Source organism: Aythya marila (genome assembly GCF_965140915.1).
Source record: "Aythya marila genome assembly, chromosome: 1".
Lineage (NCBI taxonomy): Eukaryota > Metazoa > Chordata > Aves > Anseriformes > Anatidae > Aythya > Aythya marila.
In genome coordinates, this window is record NC_139042.1 from 4,232,070 (window position 1) to 4,248,813 (window position 16,744).

The window sequence follows — 16,744 nt, forward strand, 5'->3', positions numbered from 1 at the left end:
GGTCACCTCCCCAGGGTGATGGAGCAAATAATACTGGACATAATTTCAAAGTATATGAAGGACAAGAGAGTGATTAGGAGTAGTCAGAATGGATTTATGAACTGGGAGTCATGCTTAGCCAACCTGCAGGAAGATGAATGGCTCTGTGGATGAGGGGAGAGTAGTAGATGGTGTTTATCTTGACTTTAGTAATGCTTTGATGCTGTCTCCCATAACATCCCCATAGATAAACTGATGAAGTATGGTCCAGATAAATGGACAGTGAGTTGGACTGAAAATTACCTGAACTGCTATCCTCAAAGATTTGTGATCGGCAGCGCAAAGCCCAGCTACAGGCTACTCACTGGTGACATACCCCAGGGGGTGATACTGCCTCCGATATATTAAATTCTCACAGTAATGACATGGATGAGGCAGACTGAACCCATAAGTGTTCCAGGGGATGAAAAACTGAGAAGAGTGGCTGATACATCTGTAGGTTGTGCTGTCAGTCAGAGGGACCTCAACAGGATGAAGAAATGGGCCCACAGGAACCTCCTGAAGCTCAACCAAGGAAAATGTCAAGTTGTGGCCCAGGGGAGGAGTAACCCCAGGTACCACTACAGGCTGGGACCAACCAACTGGAAAGCAACTTGCCAGAAACAGACCTGGCAAGCTGACCATAAACCAGCAACGCGCTCTTGAAGCTAAGAGACTGGAGCATCTCTTTTGAGGAGGGGATAAGCCAGATGGAACTGTTTAGTCCCCAGGAGAAAAATCTCAGATTTTATGAATGTGCATGAAAGCTGATGGGGGAAGGAGTTAAAAAAGATGGAGCCAGATCTTTCTTAGTGGTGCCCAGTGACTAGAAAAGAAGCAATCGGCACAAACTGGAATATGGGAAATTCCACCTGAAAAGTGGAAAAACTACTTACAGGGAAGCAGTCAAACATTGGAGCAGGTTGCCCATAGACATTGTGGATTCCTCATTCTTAGAGATATTCAAGACCCAGCTGGACACAACCCTCAGTGACCTTCTCTAGGTAACACTGCTTTGAGCAACTGATTGGACTAGACTATCTCCAGAAGTATCTGCCAGCCTCAGTTATTCTGTAATTCTTTGGTTCATGGTTCTACTTCTCTACTTTCTCCATTTGTGTGTGTGTGTGATCAGCAGCTGTATTGTTGCTTTCTTTCAGTTTGAGGAGTCCTAGCCATGAGCACAAGCAACCTTCCTTCTCCATCAGAGAGGACAATGACACCATCCTGTCACATGCCCATACGTTTCTATGTTCTATAGTGCGTAGCACAGATTTTTATGAAAAAATGACTCCTTGAAAGAGACTCACATTTTGACATCAATGAAAATTATCAACATCAGATAACAATGCTAAACTCAGAACAATAGTAGATATATTCTAAAGAAATCAGTGAAATTCTTCATGACTCCAGTCAGAGAAATCTGTACAAGAAACACTATAACTGTCATAATAAAAGCATAATTAAAGCATCCCAGATACTGGGATTAGTACTCACTTTTTGTATTTACCTTCTGAGAAATATCTAGGAATAATCCATCAAATACTTCTTGTAGGATACAGTTTTAACCTGGACATGTGTTATTCTCAGTCTACCTGTCAAAAGACAAACAAACAAAAAAGTCAGTGTTTTGTTAAGCGCTTTTTAAACTTACTTGCTATGCTGAATGAATTAAAACAACTTTCTATAGTTAGGGCACATAAAATGGTCACTTATACATTCATGATTCCTAGTGCAATGTCACATCAGCACTGTACTGGGTTATGCTTACTCATTCCATGGAAATAAATGTGTTTGTTAAATACAAACTAAGGCTTTCTGTACAGCACTTAGAATTAAATGCCTGTCCTTGGCTAACTGTGCAAATATCCATCCCTTTGCCAAGGGAGTAATTTACCAGTTCCTCTATTGTAGTTTCAAGGGCTTCTGAGTAACATGGTGATTGTTCCTTTCTTGTTCTGTGTGGTTTTACAGTCCTCAGAAGGGGAAAGATTTTTTTTTTTGTAATTTATTTTTTATTTATGTAATCACCCCAAATATTTCCTTCCTTAAATCTATTACCTCTGTTAAAGTGAAATGACTAAGGTCCTAGACAAAAGCTTCTCATCATTTCCACTCACATCAGTAAGTTCTGTCTTATCTGAGCTGCTTGTGGTGTTGAAGAGCCCCAGCTTAAAAGTAATGACTCCTGTGTGAAAAATATGCCCTGCCACAAGCAGGAGGTTCAAAGAAAGTGGCTCCCTTGGAAGCTGGCCCACACTAATGCATTTGCAATGCAGCACCAGGGCTCTGCTCTTCTCTTACATCTGTCGTTAGCTGATTAGCCTCATGCCCCCTCTCCTCTCCTTGTCTCAGGGTGACACAGTCCCATGGAGACTGAGGGGGTGGACAAGAGACTGTGGTAGCTTGATGGGGGTGGTTTCATCGAAAGCCACATTTGTGAGGGCCAGCAGCTTTCCCAGGCTACCCATTTTGCTTGATATGAATCCATTTTTCATGTATTCTAGTGCACAGAGTCTTTCAGAATTGGAAGATTAAAATTAATAAGCATGAATGATGTGGTAGCAGGCTATTATAGAGGTGGGCTTTCGTGTCTTTCTTTGGCAACCTGTTTCTGCATATATGGTCCAAAACTACACTGACCTTTTAATCTTGCCAATTGTAAATGAATTTTAAATCCAAGCTCTCCACTGAAAAGGTGCAAAGGTTGCCTTTAAATAGCTGCGCTGTTAGATTGCCCTTTACTCCATAGGCCACATCCTTCAGTTTCCTCCCATTAATTTCTCTTCTTGAACAACCCTCCTCACTGCTGATTGTGTCCTGGTACAGATTATTTCTCCCCAACATGCATTTTTCAAAGCTGCATCTCATTTTGTCATTTCCTGCTTAAGGTTTCTAATCTATCTTCACTGATTTATGCAATACCTCCCAATTTGGATCATCTGTGATTCTAATTAACACGTACTTTTTTCCTGTCTTTTGGCTAATGAATGAAGATGTTTAAAGACGACTGGACTCAAAACTGCTCACTGATGTTCCCCCACTAGAAAACTCATGCAATGCAATACATTTTCATTTATTATCTCACTTTGCTAATGGCCCTGTGGATGGTTTTTAATCAACATCACAGGGTCCTTATCTAAGCCAATCTGAATTAATTTTATGAGTCTTCTCTCTTGCTGACGTTCACTTCAATGAGAAGGAAAACAAAAGCAGAAAAGGTCATCACCCACCAGAACGCTTTTCTGAGAGATCTGAAAATGATGAGGAGGTGAGAATAAATTGTTCCTTCTCCTTTCTCAGGACTCTGGTACAAATATGGTCCCTCAACACCATAATATCTATGCTTCTCACTATTCAAATATGTATATTTTCAAACTTCTCATCAAGGTAGAGAAGTGTTATTACTACTACTTTTGTCAATAATTTCTAGCACAGAGAGAATAAGGAGGTTGGCTGTGTTCCTTTAGCAGTTGTGGTTACAAATTAAAAGGTTAAAGTTGCTTTTGCACCTACACTTCTCTTGTGGAAGTTACTGTGCCATAACTACCTGCATATTCTGGAATAACCCCCAGAAATGGAACATTTAACTGAGTTCATCTCTTCTTGAAAATCTATGCTTAAATAGCTATATCTACATATCTGTATCACTATTTGAATGTTACTTTGGAAGACTGAACATGACAAGGTGCAAGGCAATGCCAAAAATTGGAACTTCAGGTACCTAGAGCATATAAACCCTTAATCCAGACTAAGGGTTATAGAATAAGACATACAGCCATATCCTTAGGATATGGTCCTGAAAGTTATTCAGGCACCTCGTCTCTCAGCTGGGTGCTGAGGTATTTCTGAAAACGTGGACTAAAACTCCTGTTTTACAGGAAATTTGTGTTGGATTTGAACCCAGATCTTCAACCTTTAAAATGTTTTCCCTTTTTAAGAACTGTTCTCTTTACCCAACAAAATGATACTAATGTCATGGGCATTTATGCTCCAGTCACCGCCATATTACTGCAATTTTCTGTTCCCCAAAATGTAGGGCCTCACCCTATCTGTCTGCACAGCTTCCTTTACTGTCACATCCTGATGTGACAGCTTTAATATGATAGTTATATTCCTTCCAGAAGAAAATAAAAAGCACTTCTCTGCTACAGAGGAAAGGGCTAGGAAAAACATTTGTAGTATGGTCTTAATTTACTTGGGTTGTTTACTTTGTGAAAGGTTAGTTAATGCTTCTGAATCAACAGTAAAATATTCTCAGAAACTTCAAGTTTATGTGTTTTTAATAAAAGCCAGCAGTATTAAAAAAAATGATGCTGATCATTCTGTTGTTTCCCACCCCATCACCAATTAATACTCACAAAAATACAAAACAAAACACACACACACGCATAAAAAGAAGAAGGAAAAAGGAAAAGGATCATATATTTCCAGGAACATCAGCAGTCATAAAGAAACCAGTCATGAGCTAAGAAATGATGTAAGGGAGTGTAGAGGGAATTAGAAAACATTAAGAAGAAAATTTGGAAACTATTCGCAAGAGCAAAATTTACAAATATTCGTCATATTGTTTAAACGTATATCGAAATTCGTATTTGCTATTACATCTGCCTTTTTCATTAATGTATTTTGTGCTAAAAGACATGTAGTATGAAAAGTTTGTCACCAATATTCTTCTCATATTAGGAAGTAATTACACATTTTTTCGCTATAAACTTTTAAACGTGCCCAGCTGGAAATGAATTGCCTTTGACTTGCTAAAAATAAGCACAAGAAACTAAATCTAAGTCCATCGCCAGAGCAATTTATACTACACACAACTTCAGTGAGGTGCAATTAGCGGTGCATTGCAATAATTTATTATTGGTTTAAAAAGCCTGAACAATCAGGACCTTACAGCAAAATGGGAAAATGGGAAGCTCTGTGCCAGACATATTATTCTGGTTTATATTAATTCAGTTATTTTACCTTTGGTGCACATTCATCTATCCATACAATGTGAATGCTCCATTGAGAAGGATGCTGAATATTGAACCTTTGGCTCAATATGAAATATGAACTCTAAGGCATAGCTGCAATAATACTTCCATTTGCATTATTATGATTAACATTCCTCTGAATAGGAAGCATCCAGCAATATTAATTATAGAAATAGTGAGATTCCAATTGTCATAAATCACTGTGCAGTGTAAAACAAGCTCTCCAAAATCCTTATGGAAAAAATCTTTTTCTGTGTATTTTTTGGAGTTAATTTCAACCTCATTTACACCAGGCTTTCCCATTTGTGTCTGTTGACAAGACAGTAATTATGCTTTTCTCTTGATTAACACATTCTTTTCAGTAAGGTCCCAAACATCTTTCACATGAAAGGCTGAATTCAACAGAGCATAGTTTTTCTCATTAAAGACTTCGCATTCACCCATGGTTAATTTATCACACAGATACTTCCTGTCTCGTAGGAAGAAGGGTGGCCTTGAAGCTAATGCTCTTGATTTGATCAGAAGTTTTTTTTTGTTTTTTTTTTTTTTTTCCACAGCAGTTGAAATGAATGTCTTTTCAAATATGATGATTATTGAATTCATTTAATACATTAAAATTTGGGGAAAAAATGCTGTTTATCTACTAAAACACAGATCCAGCTGACTGATTTAGTACTAAAAGTCATATTTTTCCTTAAGTACATAAAGATCTACATCATTTCAGATATACCATGGAAATGTCTTCTTTCTTGAAAGAGTATTATCCCTAAAACTATACAAACATATCTTTTTTTTTTAATCTATATATTTATATCTTTGCATCAAGCCAGCATTTCCCTCTTCGCTACTGTTCCTATCCTCAACATTGTTAGCAAAATTGGCAATATTCATTGATTAATCGGAGTGAGCACCTTGACATTTGGGGCATCAGCTTACATTTGTAACAGACATAGGATGGAATGATTTATTTTGATGTATTACACTGTATCCTACAGAGCATCCAAAAGTAAAAAGGCTTTCATTATCAGTCTTGTGAAAACAAAGCATCTGCACCAGGGACCATACACAAGGAGAGAAAAATTTCTTGCCACCTGTGCTCTTTAATTCAGACTTTTGATGGTTGTATCATTTTTGGGGTGTGTTTGCTCTTTTTTTTTTTTTTTTTTTTCTCTAGATGTGTTATTTCCAAATGTATCATATATTCAAATAGCAACTAAATTCCAGTGTTCAGCACTGGAATTAGCAGAGCTTTTCCCAGTTTAACCTGTTGCTTTGGTCCGTCCTGAGTTAACCCACAGCAGGTGAGATGCCCCTGAAATGCTGTAGTACCAAATGAATTCCTAATGAAATGGTGTCTACTGTGTAAGAAACCTTTCCCCCTGGGATGGCAGTAATTAGGGCCATCCTCTACAGCACAAGAAATGGTCACAGATGGCTTGGTTGCTCTCAGGAGGGTGAGGAAAGGAGGCCATGGTTGTGCCCTCACCAAGGATGTATGGAATAGCTGTGAGGTTCTGGAGAGAACCACGTTAGTCCTGTTTCTGTGTCTGCTGAGTTGGTGGTAGAGCGTCCTGCAAAGTACTTAGAGATATTATCTCGTCCAGCCCATCCTGAATAATTATTTTAGGAAATATTTACCATCACACATATGTTTAAGTTTCACTGAACTCAGCAGAGCTTCAATATGTACCTGAAGTTAAGCATTCCCTCAGAGCGCCGTGGCTGAATGGGGACAAACTGATGAATTGGAGGCACTTACGACCAGGATTAAATAAATACATACATACATAAACCGGTCACTGCTGCTTCTGATTGCCTCTGCGCTGCACATTTCTCTCCATCTCTTTTTCCATTATCACCCTCAGCTCTAAATGATTGCTGGGGATTTGCTGTGTAGCACAGCAGCTAGGCAGAGTGAGGAGGAAAGTGGAGACAGAGCCCGTGGAAATGAGCTGAAAATCATCCTCCCAAACGAAGCCCAGCTTACAGAACAACCCCTCATTATTTTGATCCCCCACAGAGAATGGAAAGACATGTCTGATGTATTTGGAGATCATAGGCATGTTCCAAAAAGCATCAAATAAAAGCAGAAGAGAGTCTTGTTGGGTTCAGCAAAGTCAAAGTATGTCTTTAAGTCAGCATATTCCTTTGCAGTGACTGAAGCCCAACCACCACTTCAAACATGCTCCAGACCTGCACATCCTCTCTTTTCACACCAAACTGATGCCCTGCATAGAAATATTTTTTGGCCTTTGCCTAACGTTTCATTGCCACACACTGACAGCTTGTCGTTGGCAAAACAAATTGCAATTATCTTTGTGATCATCATCCACAATATCAGTCCTTGGATAGAAATACATGGAAAAGCCAGCACAGGAGATCTTTTTAAACCACCCCATAGCAAGTGATGAGATTAACTTGGAGGGACCGTCATCCCCATACAAAAATTCTATTGGGAAAGAGTTAAGGGCTGTGATCCATCCCTCTTTTAGATGAAAAGGAAATGAGGGAGAGAATGGAGAGTGCAGGCTGAGCCATCCTAGGGGAGGATCTGCTGGCACAGTTAAGCCCAGAGATCTGCCCTTTCCCAAAGCACCTCTTCTTTTTAGCCCACACATCAAGTTAGTTTTGAACCTCATCAGTCAGGATGGATCCCAGTGGAGTGAGTGTTTTGCATATCCCAATCTGTTCCAATAGTGTCAGAGGGGTCATATTACAGCATTTTATCTCTGCCATTATCTATTTCTTTTTCATTTATTTATTTTATTTTTATATATTTTTTTTACATTTATTTATTTTTATTTCTTATTTATTTATTTATTTTTATTTTAAGAAGTGTGAGGCTGGTTTTTAGGCAGTTGCAGGGCTACACTTACAGAGGAGGTTGGAAAAGGCTACACAGTGGAGGCTTCTCAGAATTAAGATAATTTTCTCAATATGTAATAATTTCATGTGAAAAATTGGATTTCTGGGAAATGGTAGCAGAAGTAAAGGATGTGAAATGTGTCCTGTTGAATTTCTGCAGAATTACTTTTTAATGTTCATCATATGATTGTTATCTTGTGTCGTTTGTGTACTAAGCTCTTCTTCCTTACTTATCATAAGATAACCAGATACATTCTGTGCAAAAAGTTGGCTTTCACCTTCTACTTTAATCGTGTTATATCTCAGTTTCATTTTCTTGCATATACTTTGGTCATCCCAGATTTAGCTTTAGACATCTACTCATGCATGTATATGCTAAGAAACTATTAATCTAGACCCACTCAGCTGCCTTAATTTTTAGTTGCACAAGTTGATCACCAAGGAGTCCCACCCCAAGCTGTGTTTTCACTGTGCAAATGAGTACCTGCTCCTACAGCTATTACTTTCAACGTTACCTTGACAAAGGCTAACTAGTAATATCAGCAGTGACACTAACCTAAACATCACAGCTGACCTGATATTAAGCTAGTTAAATACCTTATTTTAACTTATTTTATGAAGTCAGAAGAACTTGAGGGCAGAATTCCCATTTTTGGCCAACTGGAAGAAACAAACTTGTCCTGTGCATCAATTTAAGTGGGCAGAAATGTAGCAATGTTAATTTTGAGTTGCTTCTGCTGTGGCAATTTGATCCATGGAACTGAGATTTCAGGTTGGCTGAACAATTGTACCAAAAAGCAACAGCTTCTCATTCACAGTGAAGTTGATCACATACTTACAGACCTTAAAATTAACATGCCCTTCCAATCAAGGCTGGCTAAGCAGGTTAGAAACCAGTTTTCCTCCACATATAAAACCTTTTGTTAAAGCTTACTACAAAATTTGCTTCAAAATGCTCTAATCCATATTATTAAATTAAAAGCATTAGAATATGTCTTTTGTGCAAGGGAATCTCCAAAAAATAATAATAATAAAAAATCCTGGAGTATTGTAAAAAAAAAAGTAAATATTTTTGGGTCCTGGATCATTTTTTCTTTTTTCTTTTTTCTTTATTTTTTCTGCTACTGCTTTTCCTGGGGAAAAATACTTTATATATATATATATATATATTTTTAGTTTTTATTTTTTTTATTTTATTTTTTGCTGGATTCCTTTCATTATTAAAAATCATTTCTCCTGGCCCATTTGAACTGTGCATTAAAAATATCCGTGTAGAAGAAAGAATTCCTTTATTGCCTAGAAATGTGCCACAGTATGTCTGCCAGTTCAAAACAGATGTTTCTATAATTGTTGTCCTATAAATGCTTCAGGTCTTTCAGCACAGGCTTGACCAACAATAAAACATAATCTTACCATCAATACGCTTTTCGTTAAAGCTGTTAAATGGAAGTAATAATCTTTCCCTTTATCCAATGCTGATCTATATAATCCAAAGCCCTTCAAATGCTTTGCAATGAAGGGTAATTGCTGCCCCTGTTTTTTTTGCCAGTGGGTAGGTAAACTGACATTGAGAAGTTTACAGGAGCACAGCTCTTGAAGTGAAAGATGGAAAACCTGACCCTAGGAAAGTCTGGCACTTGTGGATGAAGCTGTGTGGACCTCACATTTCCCATGGACTCCTGTGGATTACCTTGTGCATGCTATCTGGTCATTTTGTAGGTTATTTGTACATCTGAACTTTGTCATGTTCTTGCTAGATTTGATAAAGATTGCAACTTCTTGCAATGTTTTTATCCCACTTGTCATAAATACTTCTTCTACAAAACTCAATTGAAACAACTGCTTGAAAATTTAAGAGTAGAATAAGCATAAAGCATGCCAGACACCAATGATTAACAAGGTGTGCCTAACAAGATTTCCCAGTATAACCATAGTAACAAATTAATGGTACATGAAATGGATTTTAAATAATCTTTTAAAATATTTTTAAAAACTGTTTTCTCAGCAATTAAAACCTCATGTAGTTGCTGGGATGGGCCGCCAAGTTGATCAGGTGAGATAGTTCTGGTACAAGGTGCCATGAATCAAGCCTTTAATCCATCAGAGAATAAATTTGTAGCTGTATTCATTCTCTGCAGCCCACCACATGCTGTCGACCCTGTTGCAGCATGCTTAGCAGCCTGTCCTGCTGGCCGTCATACTGCAGCAAATGTAGGCATGCTGTGATGCCCTCGCAGGAAACCATAGAAGAATTTACCTCCTGCATTTAGGTGACAATTGTGAAAATGCACCGGTGGCATATTGACATTTGAATGGCTTTAACAAGGGTCCCCACTGCAAAGGAGCAATCAAGGAAGCAGCTCTGAAAAGGTTCTCATTTGTGGCAGCAGCAGAGATCTGTGGCCTCTGAATGCTCTTCTCTCCCTCCTTTGACTATGCTGGGAGCCCAGGGGGAATAATTTAGGTGCTTCTGGAATGTCCCAAGGATAAGGTGGTATTAAAAAAGGTCAAAGCATGCACTTTACTTATGTGGCTGGGCATACACACAGAAATATTTCTTCATCTATATACATATACAGACCATATATATACATTGAGTGAAATTTGCTGTTATCAAAACAACTACATATACCAAAAAAGGTGAACCACTGGAGCTAGGTTGGCATATTGCACTGTACTGTAATGACTTGGCACGGGAGTATTTAACTTCCTCCTAGAGCAAAAACATCTTTCCTCAACTGGAAAGGCTTGGGTGGCTGAACTGCTCTCACTTTTTGATGAATACAATGACGATACTACAGGCTGTGCTTTTACAAGGAAGGCACCCTGGATCAGAGTCCCAGCATTTTTCTTAATATCCTTTACGATAAGAAAAAAACATTCAGGTATTAGGTACACAGAAGAACTCAAATATCTCGATATTCACATCCAAATGCAAAAGTTACATTCAGTTTCTACCTTTGTCAGAAACAACTCCTATGTCCAGGAAAAAGCCTTATAACTAGCTCATGCTTTAGGCCTTTCTACTCTGTCCCCTGATGAAACAGGAACACATCTGAGTGCCAGAACTGCAAGTAGTTTACTGGGTGAGATTCCACAGCAACCTCTCCACCACTTCTCTAAAGTATTTTACAGCTGTGATTGTACCAGGAATAGTCTGCTGCATTATTATTTTGTTAATGTATACCCGACTTCATTATTCTCCACTCCCTACCCAATTAATAATTTATATAAAAATAATATTTCAGTTTTTATGGAAAATTTTGAATTCTCTGATGACTAAACCCCTCCCTCCTTACTATCCCCCCAGTGCAATATCTTGTATAAATATCATTACGGTTCGACTTTGAGCTATTCTTCCTCATTTCATTATTGAATATATCTTGAGGAGGGCTTGAAGCTAATGCTATAATCTTGAGCAGATTGATAGGATCTTTCCCCGTGCAACAGACATTGAGTAAAAGCAGAGGATCCTCACGCACCCCCTACCCAGGCTGCAGCTCTCCTCCCAGCAGCTCCTTCCCTCCCGATGCTGCTGCATACTGGAGATCTGCATTTCGCCCCTTATCAATAGATCTCCTTCCTGTGAATGGGAACGACGTTCCTTCAGACCTGTTTTTGTAAAGCAAACCTATATCCATAGGAGCAATTAGTTCCCTGCTGTGAGTTTAGACACGCTGGCTGTATTGCAGCTGCTCTCTGTTGCCAGCACTAAATTTTCCTCAGTAGTGGATCAACGTGTTTAAACACTTTGATCTTCTTTATCTCAGCGAGGAGATTTGAAAGCCTCCTGGATGAACAAGCTTTCTTTCGGGTGCAACTCCATTTCATCCACCATTTCAGTGCTGACCTGAAACTTTTGTGCTTTATTTACTGGAGAGGCGTCGTCTTTTGAAATGGCTTCTCACATCCTCTCAGAAAGGCTTTTTTTTTCTTTTTTTTTTTTCCCCTAACACTGAGCTTAAGTAACGGTACTTCAAACAGCAGATAAGAGGCACAAAGGGGACTCAGTCTTATACACAGCGATTCAGAATCATCTTAATCTCCGTCACGCACTTTCTGATTTTCTTTTTAATCTCTCGCGGCACAGTGTGCACCAGACACAGCTGAGAACTTGCTATTTAAGCAGCCTTATTACTGTTACGCTGTGAAAGCTTAACTAACATTTAGAATGTACGAGCACAAACAAACCGAAGCAAGGGAACGCACACTTCAGTTGTGGGTACGGTTTGGTAGGTGGTGGGAGATGAGAATTAGTGCCACCATCCTCTTCCTGATGGGTTGAGGCTGACTCTGTTTTCACACCTAGCAAGGAGCCAGGACTGAACTCTTCGTGATGTGAATCTATTCGGCAGGAATAAGGCTGTCAGGCTCATGCCTCCAACCAACACAGAAATCCCAATTTCCCTACCCAAACCAAATCTCTGCTCCTTTGCATGCCATGGTACAGGCTCAGGGTGATGGTGAATCCAACTCTCATCGCATTAATGAAATTACCAATCTGAGCTTCTGCCTGTACATTGGCTTAACCCCGGACCGACCTAATATTCTCCCACGTAAATTGTTACCTCCTGCAATGATGGCAAGAGGGTTACACTGCTTGTAAAACAGACGGGAGGAGAGGAAGGAGCCTAGAGAGTTTAATTGAGATTATGACTGTCTGGATGCTGGAACCAAATTAACAGAGGGCTGCACTTTTATGAAAATACTTGCACGGAAATGCAGGTGAGGCATTTTCCCTCATCCCACAGCCTTTTGGAGCTGGCAATGACACAGATATCTAGAATAAACAACGTAATTAGAGACTACTTTTTTTCACAAAGGCTTGCTCCTGAGGCATGATTTTAATACTACAGACAATCGCAACATGTGATGGAGTTAGACAGATAACTCCGTCAAAACTTAGTTGAAGATTATCTCTACTGTGGTTTGAGTGCCCCCACCATGCACGGGCTGGTTTTATTACACAGGTGGATGGAATGTGCTCTGCTCCATTTCCAAGGGAGCCGCACAAGCCCGGCATAAATCAGTCAGCAAGTGCCTTGAACCACACATATTAGGAATGCAAGCTAGAGGAATTCCAACTTGAAGCATGTTTAGACAAAGAGGTGATTATGGCTTGGAGAGAAAAGGAGTGCAAAAATTTCAGCTGGGAGCAGGAAAGGAGCACAGTAGCTCAAGGAGGGGGGAAAGTCTGATATTGTATTTATACAGCCTCGTAAAATGGGGTGATTTTAGTCTCCTGAGCGTGATATGGCAATATCTATTGGAGGTGAATATCTCAGGCTGGTTCCCAGAAATGGTTTTGGAGACTGGGCTCCTAATATCCAGGCAGTTCAGTAGATCCAGATTCTGATCCCATTTACAAAGGGTCTGCCCAGGTGTGCTTTTGTGGACAGCCATGGACTTATGCAGTGCTATGCAGAATGGAGTAAGTTCATACCTAAATGTCTTGTTCAAGCTGCAGAAACAGGAGGGGTGCACAGAGTGGTTCATATCAGTGTATGCTGCAAGTCTGACCATAAAAATGCATTCTTAGTGGGTCAGCACCTGTTTAGATAAATGGTTTACTTGAAATACACAATGCAGTAGAGCTCACACATTGATCCATATGGCACTAACATGAACTGCCAGCTGTGGCCAGTCGTCCAATATGTTCTCCCTCCATCTATGACATATGAAACCATATGGAATCATCTATCCATTAGGAAGAGATCATTTTCAGACAGGAAGGTTTTCTGACACAATTATTAGCTGTGGCATTCCTGACCAGGAACAGGCTGAGATAGGCAGGAAACAAAAAGGGGCTTATATTGTCTTAAAGGGTCATGTGAAGAATTTTGTTTTTAAATCATCTTTCAAGCTGGTCCTTTTCTTTTAAAAAAAGACTGCCTTTTATCTCTCAGCTTAATGTCAGTCTGCTGCATGGGCTGCTTTTCTCTCCACCCATTTCTGTGATGAGTGATCGTGGTACATGAAGGCTACTGGCTTCCCCTGGGTTTGGGTTTGATTAGGGCCATCAGACAGGTACGTGACTCACTAGAAAAAATCTGGTTTAGGAGCAACTGATGCAAGCCAATTCTGCAAACAATTGGTCCCAGAACTGGGACTCAACAGTGTTTCTTTCTTAAGTGGCCTTCTCTTTGCACACGCTCTGGGCTCCGTTCTGAACCAAAGCTAAACACGACTTATCAGCACAGAACCAAAGGAAAACAGTGACAAAACAGAGTCACTAGCTGAATTTAATAATATCTTTATTGAGACAGAAAATCGTATTAGGGCAGTTCTCCTGCTCTCAATATGACATAACTCAATTACTCTTGATTTGCACCAATGCAAATGAGATGAGAATCTGCCCCCAGAACGCTTGCTAGCTATGCACATTGACGTGATCAGAAGTACAGTGTTCCCTGTAATCAGCCCTGCTTTACCTCTAATGGATATAAGCAGAGACAAGAGCCTCAGGCATTTCAGACTCGGTGGAGAAGAGCTGATCCCTGTCTGCCTGTAGAGTATGCACATTATGTACTGAGACTCTGAGAAGCTTATTTTGGAAATGATGTTGGCCCCCCAATGAGTCTGAAATCAGGAAATCTTTCTTAACAGTAGCACTCAGAGATGTTGGACCTCTCCCCCAACATGCACCACACGTCACTTAATCCAGCAGAAATATTTCTCAGTTAAATCAGTGTAAGACGAAAATCCGCTCTGACCTGTGATATGCCACAGAGTATCTGCGGAAGAGGAAGATACCATAATTACTGCTTATATTAAGGACAACTCTGAAGGAATACATTCCTTGATCTAGCACCCTTGTACTTGATTTGGGCTCTTACACATTCTTGTGACCCTAGATAGGCACCAGCTGGATAGATATGAATTCAGAAGTCACTTATGCAAAGTGCAGACTTGATAGATGACATTAAACAAAGGTGAAATTTTGTAAACTGCCCCTTATTTAACACAGCAATGACCCATCTCCAGTCCTTTTCTCCCCCTTCCCTCTTTACAGGAGCTGGCCACCACTGAAAGCATCTGGATCTGGGTAACAAGTTTTGTGCTGTCCTGCTGACACTGACCTGATGTGTTCTGGAAAAATGCTCTGGAGATCAACAACTGCTTGCAGTTCCACCACTGCCCAATGTTAGGGCAGCAAAAAGGGTGGCAGTGATGGCTATCAAAACACTGGTAAGAAAACATCAGCCTTCATGAGTCGACTTCTCACACCATGTCATGGTTTTGGCTGGGACAGAGTTAATTTTCCATGCGGAGGCTCACACAATGCTGTGTTTTGGATTTTTGATGAGAATAATGCTGATAGCAGGCTGATGTTTAGCTGTCGCAGAGCAGTGCTTACACAGAGCCAAGGACTTTCAGCTCCTGGTGCTGCCCCACCAGCGAGGTACCTGGGGGTGCACAAGGAGCTAGGAGGGGACACAGCCAGGAGCTGACCCAGACTGGCCAAAGGAATGTCCCATGCCATACAAGACCATGCTCAGCAATAAAGACTGGGGTAAAGGAGGAGGAAGGGGTTGACATTCCTTGTTCTTCTTTGCTTGCACACACAGCTTTTCTTTACGTTAGCTTTTTACACTTTTGCCTTTCCAATTCTTCTCTCCCTCATCCCACCAGGGGAGAGGGAGCAAGCAGCTGGGTGGTGCTGAGCTGCCTGCTGGGTTAAACCATAGCACACCACTACAGGACAATTTCACATGTAGTAAGTGGAGGTTTCAGCCTTTTTCCTGGCTCAATGGCTACATGCAGAAGGTGACCACAACAGATGCAGTGTGAGAATTCATATATTACACTTCCAAATATTTTGGCACCTAATTACATGCAACACAAAACACCTGAAAGTGGGGAACCTAAATTATCTGCCTAGTTAATGGATCCATTTCAAGATTGGACAACTAACATTTAAAACTAACATTTAACTAACATTTAAAATCAGATGGTGTGAATGCACCAGTAATTTTCCACTTTGTTGACAAAATCTGCAAGGAGGTAATAAGAGGCAGTCTTATCTAGAAACAGAGCATTAAATTGGAAGTAGGACACATAGATTTGTTTCCTACTTATATCAAATGACTTCCCTATGTTAATCTTCCCAGGGACTTTAGACCACAGTCTTCCAGTCCTACTATGGGGCTAAGTCCTATGGGGCTTCCAGATCAGCAACTGAAGCATGCTTTAGTTATTTCAACACCTCTCTCTTTTTTCCTATGATAAGGAAGACTTTTGTGATGGTTCTGATGCTCAGATGTTTCTAAATAATTGTCACTTTCCTGAGCTAGAATACTGAACGGAACTGGCATATTGGCATCTCAAGATGTCTCAACTATTCCAGCAGCTCAGCTTGAAGTTTATGATCCCAGTTTCCTTCTGCAGTTTTTTTTTTTTGTTTGTTTGTTTGTTTTAATGATATTGTGACAATCATTCACCCACTGATGATTTGCCTTTCTTTGTCTTTGTACCTGTATCTTAAGTCTATACTACAGCAACATGACTTTATCACACATATATAACATATTTGGAAATGCCACATACAAGCATCTCACCATACAAGCAGTTTGGCTCAATGATATGCATTGACAGCTAAAGCCATCACTTTGCCAGTTTTAAATCCACAGAAGAAATTTCCTTGCCTACATTTGCCACCCATTCCCAGCTACCAAGCCGACATATCACTTTAGCTCTGATGTATATCACTGCTTTAGACTACCACCTGGATCAGATAGCTTTCTAAACTTACAGTTTATTGATTAGGACTATAGAGATCATGATCAATCAGGAAGTGATAAAACAAGTTAATCCATATACTTTAATACATCTATATGTGCAGAAAGGTTGTCTAAAGCACACAGATCTATAAGATATTTCAC

General features: G+C 39.9%; 1 protein-coding gene across 3 annotated transcripts in view; it reads right to left on the reverse strand.

Moving 5' to 3' along the window:
- TENM4 (teneurin transmembrane protein 4) overlaps window positions 1-16,744 on the reverse strand; it is a 597,100-nt gene that overhangs the window by 388,111 nt on the left and 192,245 nt on the right. For all 3 annotated transcript variants that reach the window (XM_082754369.1, XM_082754368.1, XM_082754367.1), the window contains exon 2: window positions 1,516-1,613. The gene's annotated coding sequence lies outside the window, so the exon portion shown is untranslated. The remainder of the gene's footprint in view (window positions 1-1,515; window positions 1,614-16,744) is intronic.